Genomic DNA, 13,644 nt, shown 5'->3' with positions numbered 1-13,644 from the left:
CCCCATGATGACGTGCTCGTCATAAAGATGAAGATCAATAACTTTGAAGTCAGGCGCGTCCTCGTCGACTCAGGCAGCTCAGTAGATATCCTCTTCAAAGCAGACTTCGACCAGCTTCAACTCCAAGAAAGCGACTTGAAGCCCGCGAACACTCCCCTGGTAGGCTTCAGTGGAGAGGAAATCAGGCCCCTGGGAAGGATTACAATTCCTATGGAAGTCGGCACTTGGCCTAGCATAGTGAGGCTCAACCAAGATTTCTTAGTGGTCGCAACCCCCACCCCATATAACGCCATAGTAGGTCGGCCGATCACCCATGCCTTACGAGTTATGGTCTCCACTTACTACTTGGCCATGAAGTTCCCCACGGACTTCGGAATCGGGATAGCGCGAGCTGACCATCTTGAGTCTCACAAGTGCTACGTCACCGTCCTCAAAGGGAAAGCCAAGGTGGCCGACGACCTCGAGTTGGAGCGACCTGCGGAGCAGAGCGAGGAGCGAGCTGCACCCACAGAAGAGACCGTCCCCATCCCGGCATCGACAGAGGACCCAGCTCGTACACTTCAGATCGGCGCTTCCATTGAAGAGCCTCTGCGATCTAAACTAGTATGCTTCTTACTTGAAAATTTAGATGTTTTTGCATGGTCTATGGCAGAAATGCCCGGCATAGACCCCAACATTATAACTCATAAGCTTAATACTAATCCTATAGTTAGGCCCGTTAGACAGAAGAAACGCAACCTAGCCCCAGAGCGATGGAGGGCAGTCGACGAGGAGGTCGGGAAACTCCTTGCAGCCAATTTTATCAAGGAAGCCCATTACCCGAGTTGGGTGGCCAACCCCATTCTGGTGAAAAAGGCTAACGGTAAATGGCGCATGTGCGTCGACTACACCGACCTGAACCGAGCTTGCCCAAAGGACTGCTTCCCACTCCCCAGATCGACCGTTTGGTGGACGCGACCTCAGGGCATGAGTTGCTGAGCTTTCTAGATGCCTATTCGGGCTACAACCAGATCAGGATGGACCCGGCTGATGAAGAAAAGACTGCCTTCATAACCAAGCTTGGCCTGTACTGCTACAAGGTCATGCCCTTTGGGTTGAAAAATGCCAGGGCAACCTTTCAAAGACTTGTAAATAAGTTGTTTGAGCCATTGATTGGATGAAAAGTAGAATGCTATGTAGACGACATGGTCGTCAAAACCCAATTTTCACGTGATTTAATACAAGACTGGCATTCAGTTTTTGAAATTTTGCATAGATTTAACATGAAACTGAACCAGAATAAGTGTGCCTTTGGTGTCACCTCGGGTAAGTTCCTGGGGTACATCGTTAACCGACGCGGCATTGAGGCTAACCCAAATAAAATAAAGGCCATCCTAGACATGAGACCACCCTGAAAAATGAAGGAGGTTCAGAGGCTGAATGAACGAATAGCTGCTCTGAGCCGCTTCATGTCCAAGTCGACAGACCGCTGCCTACATTTCTTTAAAGCAATTAAAAGCGAAGGGTTTGAATGGACTAAAGATTGCCAGCTCACATTCAACGAGCTCAAAAAGTACCTCGCTAGCATACCGGTCTTAACCCGGCCCGAGGAGGGTGATGTTTTAGAGTTGTACCTCTCGGCAAGTGACAAAGTGGTCAGCTCGGTACTAATAAAAGAGGTAGATCGGGTCCAATGACCTATCTACTATGTTAGTAAGGTATTGCAGCGAGCAAAGACAAGATATTCGGAGATAGAAAAGTTGGCCTATGCACTAGTTATTGCAGCCCGAAAGCTTTGTCCGTACTTCCAAGCTCATACTGTTGTCGTACTCACCAACAAACCTCTGAGGCATGTTCTACTCAAGCTCGAGGTCTCTCGTCGACTGACAAAGTGGGATGTTGAGCTCAACGAGTACGACCTCCAATACAAGCCGCGAACTGATATCAAGGCCCAAGCCTTAGCAGACTTCACCGCGGAATGCACTTTCAACTCTGAAGTCCCCAGGCCGATTGAGTACGAGGCCCCCAGTTCGGGCGAGCCCGAAGTTCCTTGGCAGGTTGAGTTCGAGCACCGTGAGGTAGCAACCAGCGCGGCATCTCTCCCAATCAGGCCAAGTGTGAAATGGGATGAGGAGCCCTAGATCCTTCACGTTGATGGCTCCTCAAACCAGTAGGGCAGTGGAGCCAGAATCGTTCTGTACGGCCCAAGCAGCACAAAACTGGAGTACGCACTACGCTTCAAGTTCACAGCGTCCAACAATGAAGCGGAGTACGAAGCGCTAATAGTCGGGCTAGCTCTAGCCAAAGAAGTGAAAGCCAAGAATATCGTCATCTGCAACGATTCCCAGCTCGTGGTCAATCAAGTCATAAGCGAATACGAAGCTCGCAAACCAACTATGATTGCCTATTTAACCAAAGTAAGAGAGGCTCTGCTCAACTTCCAGTCACACTTCATCAGGCAAATCCCGAGGTCGGAGAACGCTGAGACAGACGCCCTGTCCCAATTAGCTAGCACCAGTGATTGATGTGAATAAAAATTATCATATTTTTATCCCTAAATATTCATTCTTTTACACTTAATTAACACTTAATTGGACTCATTACTCTTGTATTTCGATTCAGGGCAAGCAATAAGGTGACAGGAGGGAAACAAGGCTAATCGGATGATTTTGCATAGTTTCAGAACCATTCAGTAATCTGGGCATAACTCTCACATCCAAACTCCGATTGGGATGATTCAAGATGCACCGAAAAGATAAGGGATAACTCCACAACTTTCATGTTTGGAGTTTTGACAGATTCAGTTTGCATCGAGTTCAAAATCTGGCCCAAAGTCAAAGCAAATTTGTAGCAAAGCCCATTTCACAGCTGAAGCCCAATTCACGTAAAAGCCTTGTAGCAGCCCAATTTATTAAAGAAGCCCAACTCGAATTCGAGAATAAAGAGTCCTATCAGATTTAAGTTTCAATTGTAATTCTAGAAAGATAAAAGATTGAGATTACTAGATAGGATAGGATAGGATTAAATCTAATTAGGACTTTCTATTTTTAAGAAAGAACTCCTAAGAGGAGTTGGACACAACTCCTCCTCCTAAAGCTATATAAAGGGGGGGGACTAGCTTTTGGGCATCAAGCATTCAAGTTCTCCCTCTGAAGCAATCAAGAAGACAATCAAGAAGGAAGTGGCGGCAAGGAGAAGACAAGATCTCAGCTTCAAGGGCAACATCATGAGTTCTTTCTTTCCCCTTATTTGTTTTATTTCCTTTATCATGAATTAATTTATTTGTAGCTAGGGCTGTGGGAAGCCTAACCATGACAATGAATTGATTTTTATTCTGATTTATCCAAGATTGTTATTTTCATATTGTCTATGAGTTATTATGCATAATGCGATTAAGAGCTTGGCCACCTCTTAATTGATTTGGTTTATGTGAATGAATCGAGAGAGGAATTCACATAATCGACTGAATAATTCATAGTGTGAATTGAATAGTATATATATATATATATATATGGTTCATCTGATGATACAAGTTTTTCATAGAACTTAATGCATTTCTATCACGAGAACTCTAGTCGAGAGATCGAAGGGTTACTTGATAGAAATAGATTTGATATATCCTGAGAGGGAATATTAAATAATTTTGGAAAAACTTCAGCTTACGAAAATAATAAATTATCTTGGTTAATCTAATAAATTGATATCCATTGGAAGGGTTAGGTGGACCAATAGTCCTTGCGCTTCCAAATTAGATCGTTGCAAGTTTTGTCATTGATTTCCCTTATTTTTATTTCTTCTTTTTCTTCTATTCTTAATTTTCAGTAGTTCTTATTGTTAGATCTAAAATTCGGTTATCCAAATAATTAAGGAAGGCTATAGTTCTAATACTTATTTTGTTAAATCCTCATGGGAACGATATCTTTATACTACTTGATAACTAGTGCACTTGCTAGGGTTATATAATTATACTTACCAGTGATAATACCATGAGAACCATGTACATAGAGAACCTGCCTCGACCGAGCATTCTTGGGGGGGCAGAGGAGGTCGCTCCTGTTGTTCAAGTAGAGCTGAGCTGGACTGATCCGCTTGCGAGCTTCCTGCTACACGAGACCCTCCCTGCAGACTGCAATGCCACTAGAAGGGTAGAGCGTCAAGCGGCCAAATTCGTCATGATAGACGAACGGCTATACCGAAGATCCTACACGCTCCCCTACCTGCGCTGCTTGCGACCTTCCGAAGCCGAGCTCGTGCTCCGCAACACTCATGAGGGCCTGTGCGGCGGACACTTGGGGGGCATGGCCCTCGCCCAAAAAGCGCTACAACAAGGGTACTACTGGCCAACAATGAAAACATATGCTATTGAGCTTGTCAGAAAGTGTGACAAGTGCCAGAAGCATGCCAATATCCACCATCAGCCCGCTGCTGACTTCAGTATCTCACCAGCCCGTGGCCTTTCTTACAATGGGGCATCGATATACTTAGACCGTTTCCACCAGCGACAGGCCAGAGGAAGTTTTTAGTGATAGCAGTTGATTATTTCACCAAGTGGGTAGAAGTTGAACCTCTCATGACAATCACAGCTCGAAACGTACAAAACTTCTTTTGGAAAAATATTGTGTGCCGCTTCAGGTTACCTCGGGTATTAATTTCTGATAACGGTAAGCAGTTTGAAGACATTAAATTCCAAAATTGGTGCCAAAACATGGGGATCTGACAGAACTTCACTTCAGTTGCACACCCTCAAGCAAACGGTCAAGAAGAAGTCACAAACAGAGCTATCCTCCATGGACTGAAGGCACAGTTAGATCGAGCTAAAGGACTACGGGTAGGCGAGCTACCCAGTGTTCTATGGGCTTATCGAACCATAGTAAAGACCGCCACGGGAGAAACCCCCTTCAACCTCACCTACGGCACTGAGGCAGTCATCCCAACCGAGATCGAGGTTCCCTCACTACAACTGGAAGCGTATGACAACAAGGCAAATGAAGATGAGCTATGTACCAACCTCGACCTACTTGACGAAGTAAGGGACCTCGCATATATCAGGACCGCAACCTACCAGCAAAGAGTAGCTTGGTACAATAACGCCAGGGTCAAGAAGCGGAACCTCCGCGTTGGTGACCTGGTCCTTCGTAAAGTTATGGTACCTGAGCCCAGTGTTGGCAAGCTCGGACTGAATTGAGAAGGACCCTACCGAGTGAAATGGGTGCTTGGGGAAAGAACATACGAGCTTGAAACCCTAGAAGGGAAACAAGTACCTCGGGCATGTAATATTGCCAACTTAAGGCAATACTACCTATGAACAACTGAGTAGACCATGAGTCACTCTCAAAGCCTAAGGGCCAAAATGCCGAGCTAATGCAGACCTCGACGCAATAAGACCCAATCGCATCCATGGCATGGGCGAACTCCAAGAGTGGACTATAAGTCACTCCATCAGCCTAAGGGCTAAAACGCCGAGCTAACTAAGACATTGGCACTGTGAAAGACCTAACCACTTCACTAGCAAAGGCTAAGTATTGGTACCAGAGGCGTGGGTAGCTTGGGGGTGAACCCTATAGAGCGTAGCTCGTCTTGGTATACCAGTTGGACCCAACGAGGAACGACACAGTCCGGGCGTGCATGATAACTACTTTGGGATATACTATAAAAATACCTCAAGCATCAAGGGATAGCTCGGGGTAACAACTACCGAAAAATCCTACTTCGGGTATGTAGCTCTGACAGCTCGAGAGATAAAATCGCTTTGGCAGAAAGTAAAGAGCACACCATACTTAGCAGAAAAAGATAAAAATTCCATTACCAATTTATATAAAAAAAAGGTAGGGCCCAACCGCCCAAGAGAGTTCTGTTAGACAGTTTATGTATGCCCTTAGCTTCAATCTAATTTGATGTACTTTTGTTATTTAGTGGAAATAAATAAAGTGCATGTTTGATTCATGTTGTTTGGTTTAATTCTGTGTAAAACCCTAAAACTGGACATTTGTAGAGACTCATGTTAGTTTTAAATGTTCACAGCCGTTGGATAAGTCTGGGGAGATTTATCCTGCCAAGGCTGATGCTGGTGTGCCACCAAGTGTTGGGATGGCCTGTCTCAGCCATCAGGGTAAGACCCGAGGCACATGCAGTATGGGATTACTTGAATCCTTGAACCGGACCAGATTTCCAATCTTGCCCTGGACCTTGGAGATAGATGGGCAAAACTGGAAAGTTACACCTGACCCCTAGACTCGATTATGACACTTCACTAGGTGCTGGATCAGGTTGCCTTTGATATGCCAATCAGTGAGATCCTTAGTGGGGATCAAAACCTGGGTATGTTGGGGCAGTTTGAGAATTCATCTGAGTGTGTGGTCATAGTGACAGAATCAGCCACATTGTCGGACAAAGGGTAATGATCGGGAATGCACTCTCTTTGATGGAAACCAAACTGCCGGCAGTTGATTTCAATCGTTGGAATTTTGTTTTGCAAAATTAATATATTTACATATATATGTACGGTTTCAAAATGTTTGCAAATGGTTTTAATTCCCGGGATCCATGTGAGAGGAGAGTGCGGCACTGTTCCTTGCAGCCGAGGGAGAGGTCCTCTCTTGTCGGGCAGTGCTTAATCATTAAGGGCTGAGAGGTTAAGTGTAAGACCATTTAGGATAATACCTGATGGGCTAATGTTGCACCTGCCCACAGTCCCTGGGTTTTTATAAGATGGCTTGGCCCAGGGACCACTTAATGTAAGTGTTGGGCCCATAGGGTCCATACGATGGACTCAAGGGGTTCATTGAGTTTTTCAATGAATTCGGCTGGGCCTTATATTAAAGGTTGGGCCGAACCCATGTGGCTGGTGTTTAGATCAATGCTTGGGTCCCACGCCATACAAAGAAGCCCAACTGGGCAGCAGATTGGAAGCTAATTAAACACTGAACACTTAATGGGCCAAAAGCCCATTTCGAGGTGGGCTGATATGATCACCCATCTAGGGGGCGAATTTTAGATTCAAGTTAGTAAAAGGATTGGGCTCTTAGCTCTATCCACTCTTAGAGACCAAATTCAAATCAGATTTGAATCTGGTAACCTCCTGGTAAGATCAGGAGTAAGCTAACTCTATCTGGGAAAGGGATTAAGATCATCCCCTATCCAAATACTGATTTGGATTGGGATAACTCCTAAGGAGGAGATTTCTTAATCAAGAAGAAAGGAGGAGATTTCGAACCAACTAAGAGGAAGAAATATCAGATTTCGAACCAAGCAAGATCGCAAGAAGGGTTCCTGTGATTTGAGATTAGATCTCACACTCTCCAGAAAAGAAAAACAGTTCAGCCTTTTTCGTTTTCTGGAGATCTCCTCCTGCCGCCGCCATCTGCAATATTGCAAGATACGATCTTTGCAGAAAAGAAAGTCAAGAAACCAGTTCTTGACATCAGTCTTGCAAGAAAGACTGAAAGAATTCAGTGTTCAGTACATCCAGGGGATTCTTGTGAAGGATCCAGTGTGTAGGACGCACCCTGCTGGTTCTGTTCCATCCACTGCTGTGTCATCTTCAGCAGGGACAGATCTTGGAGCATTCTTTGGGCGTGAACACCAACTTTGGGAGATACTGCTTCTCCGGATCAGGTATAATCCTCCCATTTATCTTTTGGTACAGATCTGGTTTGATTAGGGTTCAAGTAGATCCTTGAATATTGTATTCTAAATTTAGGGAATATGATTCCCAGTTGGGAGAAAGTAGGAAATTTTTGAAATTCGCCCACCCATTCCGCAACCTTTATGGCGTCCATTAGATGGATCCTACCATTCTTTCAGTGGTATCAGAGCCACAGGTTCGAATCTTGAACCAAAAGAAAATCAGATCTGACCCTGCGCAGATGGATAGAAGGTGTTCTTTCAAGATTTGCGCAGATTGTTTTCTTTTCAAGAAACTGTTTCTTGTTTAGGGCGATTGATCTGAAATTAATTTTTATTAAATCCAAAATTTATTTAGAATTGTTCTTTATATATTTTGATTTAATGGACTGTTCGAACCTGGAGATCGCAGTGCAGATTTAGCGCAGATGGTCTGCGCACCCTTTTTCTTTTCTTTTTATTTATTTCATTTAATTCGGTCTGTAAATAATTTTTTTATTTTAGACTGAATGTATAGGATTTGATCAAGGATGTAATTAATAGAAATAGGTTTTCTGTTTTATTTTTCTTGATTAAAGAAGAAGAAAGAAGAAGGTGGCGACAGGAGATTTGCAGTTGGAGAAATCGCTTTCTGCGATTTGCAGTTTGTGAAACTGCAACCCTTGTGATTAACCTCTGTTTTGCAGGTGGTGCGAACAGTCCATAATTGTTTTGTGTTTGTTTGAAATCAAAACTATTAATTTCAGATCTTTCAATAATTAATTCTTGAATTGAAAATCAGTTTTGGACCATTTCGGACTAGATTGGACCAAAACTGTTTGGACCGAATCTGGGGTTCGAAGGGGGCTGTTTTCAGTCCAATTGTCTCACACCTATTGTTCCAAATCTGATGTTCAATTACAGGGATTAATTCGGCCCACCTGTAAAGCCCAGTTTTAAAGGGTTAAAACTGCAAAAGCCCATTATTGCGAGATAAGCTGTATGGGTCGAACTGCTATCTACGATTCAGCCCATACACCTAGTGGACATTAATCGTTAATGACTTGTTTTTTTTTTAAATGGGCCGTTGAATGGGCTTTACAGCAATTAATTGATTGGATCAATTCCTCCTTTACATGTGATGTTTGGATGTTTGATGTGCTGCGACCATGGGCCATAAGTACTTGGCCCGTGATGACTCGTTAGTGGCTCTTGCGCACACCATGGCTGAATGCACATCATTGCCATGGTGTCCCTGAAGGTCATTGGATGACCCCCTCTTTGCCTGGTGGGCCCCACAACCCTGAAAAAGGGATGCATACGGAACCCCTAGCCGATTAAGGCCTACCAGAAATCTGACTTTATGAAAGTCAGTGGGAGCCACTTTGGTTTGACCTAAATTAGAACTAGGGCGTCATTTTGTTCCCTCCAGCAAATATGAATGCAAGTGATAGGGAGATCCATATGATGGACTCTCTAAAGGCCTTCCGTCATTAGCACAATGATGGGTCCATCAGTAATGAGGAAACGCACCATAAAATTGGGCTATCCATTTGTTGTTGGATCTGTTAGAGTGTTTTATAAGATGATAGGGGCGTCATAGACCGATGTGGGAGGGGCTTCACCAGAAAATGGGAACTCTCTCACGGTACCTTGGTGTAACCTGAATATGATGGGTGTGCACTCACTGGACAGAAGGGTTTACTTGAAAACGGCTCTGAACCTTGTCTGACAGAGGCCAAAGGGAAACTCATTTGATGAGTGGATATGATCCGTCACAGAAAGGTGGTGGGGTTATGCAGCTAATACAGTTGGCTTCACGCACCCCATGTGATTTCCCACATTTCCAGAGACATTTCGTCATCTCCGTCACTGAGATAAGAGGGAAATCTCAGAGATGAACAAATGGGAATGGAACATAGATTAAAAGCCATATCTATGTAGGTAAACATGAATCAAACTAAGGTTGTGGACTAATGATTTTGCTGTTTTATCAGAAAATGGCAAACGGTCAATTTGCAAAGCTTCTAGACGATAACAAGCTTAAGGGCCCAAACTATGCCGGCTGGTACAGAAATCTTATGCTGGTCCTCACTCCAATACTTGGGCAGAAAAACTGCCTCAAGGGCCACTTCAAGAGGAATCACCTTGAAGTACCCCTAGGAGCTCACTGCAAGGTAGCTCACAACAGGGTAGCTTGCTACAAGGCAGTTCGCTACTAAGTGACGTGACGTTTTCAGGAAGCTACTATCTGACAAGACCATACCCGTCAGACTGCACCATGTCTCCTGACTGGCGACACAATCCCTACCAGCCCGATAGATTGCACCCACGTCTCTCAACAGATGGTGGCGTGTTTGTCCTTCCAGGATGTGTCACTCATCCGATTGGGTAGTACTCTGCAACGGTCACCTGCGCAGCCCTGGCAGATAACGGCTGCGACAGAGGTCCAGTGGCGGTTATGCCCAATTTGACAAGAACGCTCATATTTAAGAGCCCCATGGTCGAAGGGAAAAAGGTATCTTATATCTTACATCTTGAACATATCTGAGCTCTATCTCGGGCTAATATCGAACACTCAGTGATCTAGTGTGACTTGCACTCTTAGCCTTCTTTGCACTCTTTATTGCTTTCTCCAGCGTTCTAACTTAAGCATCGGAGTATTCCCACCGGGCAAGCCCCCTAAGAATCCTTCACCGTCTTCTTCTCAGGTACCCTCCGTCGCCAGGTAGGAGTGCCTGAATTGCACAACATCAGGCATCATTTCAGATTTGAATGATCACCAACTGAATTGCGCAAGTTGTCTCTAACCTTACACTCAATTCGGTTCTTGATTAGCAGATCTAAAATCTTAGTCTTTCTTAAGCACTCTAGGATTTCCAAGGAACAAATCGGCCAAACTGAGTTAAAGTTACCTGAATTCTCTCTCAAGCAATTCAGATATTATAATTTCATGAGCTGAAATTACAGATCTGAGATTACAAAATAACAATTCAGACCTTACAAGTTCATAATCTGAAATTTCAGATATGAGACAAGATAGCAGCTTGGCTAACAGTTCTACAATTGAATTTCTAATCAAGAAACATCAAAATTGAATCTAATTCATTCGAATAACCCTAGAGAACTAATTACAGATATGAATTTACATGAAACATCATTTAATTACAGCAAGAAAGATTGAATTAATGGAGAAAATAAACATGAAAGCCCTAATTGAATTCGATTACCATTTGTGCAGAAATCAAGGAAGAAGACAACCTAGATTGATCTCCTCCAATGGCTTCTTCTCCAAATTCGAAATCAGCTTCTTCTTCTCTTGAATATTCTTGAATCTTCTCCTCTCTTCTCCTCTCTTGCGCCTATCTTTTTCTTCTCCCCCAAAAGGAATTTTGCCCAAAAGGTTTTTGACCCCCAAAGGGGCTTGAACCACAAGGTGCTAAACATCTTTTTCCTCTAAGAAACCTCCTTAAATAGTTTTTCCTTCAGCTCTCCAAGAATTCTAGAAGCTGCTGCCCTTAGACTCTCTTGAACTTTTTAGAAGTTGCCGCCCCTAGCTTCTTTTGGGCTGTAAGTTGGGATACTCTTGAGCTGCAAATGGGCCTCCTCCTTGTTGGGCCAAATATGCTCCCTTGGAGGCTGCAGCTAGGCTCTCTCTTTGAGCATCTCCCAAAGAGTGCAGCATGGGCTGCATGGGCCGAATAGCCCTCCTTTGACCTCTCAGTTGGGTTTTTGTTCCAACTGGGGTAAAAACTCACACAAACCAGCATAAAAACCATGCGTAAACACCAAAATTTTATGTGTAATTTGCACATGCATCAGCTACCTTACAACTGCTTACCCATTCCACTTCGTGTCATCATAAACAAGCAGACAAGCCACAACTGACTAATTAGGTTCAAGCTTGATTGACTCCTGTCACCTTGTTTCTTTTTGTGAATTCCATTTCCTTCTTATCTTTGAATGCAAGGTTGACAATACTAATCATTAATAGACTAACCCCTCTTTTACAAAATAATGTCCAACGTGTTTTCCTTCCTTCCAATCAGCAGTCCCACAGACAACATACCATAAACTTTAGAACAACAGGAATCTGGTGTTACAGGAATGAGCAAGTATCAAACTGAGGAGCTTTCATCCATATCATAGAAATAACAGACTTGGGTATCTTGTAAAAGAAAAGGATGCTAAAAAATATATATATATAATAATGATAATAGAAATGGTACATAAATCATAATAAATCCGAGATTGTTGGATGTAACAAGATAGGTTGGAGTTTATTTTACAAAACCATACCTTAATCCAAGAATGGAGGCCCCTTAATTGAATCTGACACACCCCATTAGATGCCTAAGCCTGCTTGAAGCAGAAAATAATAAATAAAATAGAATAAAATAAAAAATAAAAAATAAAAGTAAGGGGGGGCTCCCTTAAAATATAATGCTAGAGAAGGAAATGGCTTCATGACAATAGCATCATTATGAGGTCGATGAAAATCCAATAGAAAATTGCTTAAGTTAAAAGAAAAGAGGGGAAAGCAAGAATAAATTCTAAGACTTAAAAGAATGAAAGTGTTTGGGGTTGCGCATGTCTTTGGGGTTAAGCATCTTTTTGATGCATTCGGCTAAGCCAATCGGCATGCTATTGTATGATAGTCTACGCACTGTAACTGATTCTGTCTTTCAGATTTCTAGGTTTTAGTTCAATATCTTGTAGGTTGCTACTGTTGATATGTTCTATCTTTCTTTTAATATATATACTAGTTTCATGAGATATGATTTTAACTTATATTGTTGCATGGACGTGGTCTATGCATCATGCCTTATTCAATTTCCCTTTCCTTCTATGGTTGTTTTCTTCAAAAGAACCATCAATAGCACAACTCTTTGCTATTGCAATAAACATGAACACTGTCAAGATTATCTACAAGGTTATCAAGATAAATTCTGAATTCTTATCATAATCAGATCAGGATCCGTATGTTCTATCACTTTGCAACATGTTTTGGTGGTAGAGAGAATAATGGGCCCATGGTCACTACCAATTACCGAGAGATGACAAATGGGAATCCAAGCATTATGAAAGAAATCTATCTAGTTTTGTGTACATAAAGAGCAATCAAACTGTTCTCGAACTAATCCATTCATTCTCTTGTTTGACCATGTAAATATGGATCTTGGAATCCTAGATTGCGTAAATGATGCAATTGAATAAACTCATTCAGACTATTGTTCTGTTGCTGTATAAGTAAGCGATCTCCATCTTTTTCAACTTGGGAAACTATATCATTAAGGTCGCCTATAATGATCCATGGGGATGTTAGTGGATGCCCATACATACAGATTAGGGTCCACTTAAAACAATTCGCGCGCTTGATTGAGGATGGTAACAATGCAATAATGAGTATACTTGTATAGGATTTGCAAAGAAATTCATCCGTCACAACCGATCCAGAGTCCACCACTTCGTCCTCTACTAGCAACAACATCAAATTGATAATCAGGAAATCTTTGAAGAATGTTTCAGGATTTATGTTTTGAACACCTCGTTTTTGATAAGAAGATGATATTGGGTTTAATTGTTGTCTTGGAGAAGTCTTCTGAAATGTTGAATTGCCAAGGGACTTCCCCCGCCTTGTTAATTCCATGCAAGAGTCTTCATGGCTGGTGGGGTGGTAATTGACAGCTTCCACCCTTGATTTAGAGAAGTTGATCATTGTGTGTTCGTTGATGTAGAACTGGAGGTCGCAATAGTGAGTCTTGCATGTTTCTTCATATCTATAACTATATACTTAAAACATTGGAAAGATGTATGAGGGCATTTGGAGGTTGACACCTAATTTGCTCTTATCTTGACAGGCATGCTCTCTCTCTCTCTCTCTCTCTCTCTCTTTACTTTGGCATTTGAAAATTACAAGAATATCACATATAAAACAATCATCCCTCCCTATATAATTGTTAGACAGTTTTGTATGCCCTTAGCTTCAATCAGAATGATGTACTTTATGAGTTTATTGTAAATGAATAAAGATACATATTTGATTCATGTTCCCTTGGTATG

The sequence above is a fragment of the Nelumbo nucifera genome, chromosome 1 (genome assembly GCF_055504915.1).
Source record: "Nelumbo nucifera cultivar China Antique chromosome 1, China Antique-T2T, whole genome shotgun sequence".
NCBI classification, from domain to species: Eukaryota; Viridiplantae; Streptophyta; class Magnoliopsida; order Proteales; family Nelumbonaceae; genus Nelumbo; species Nelumbo nucifera.
This window is presented reverse-complemented; position numbering follows the sequence as displayed.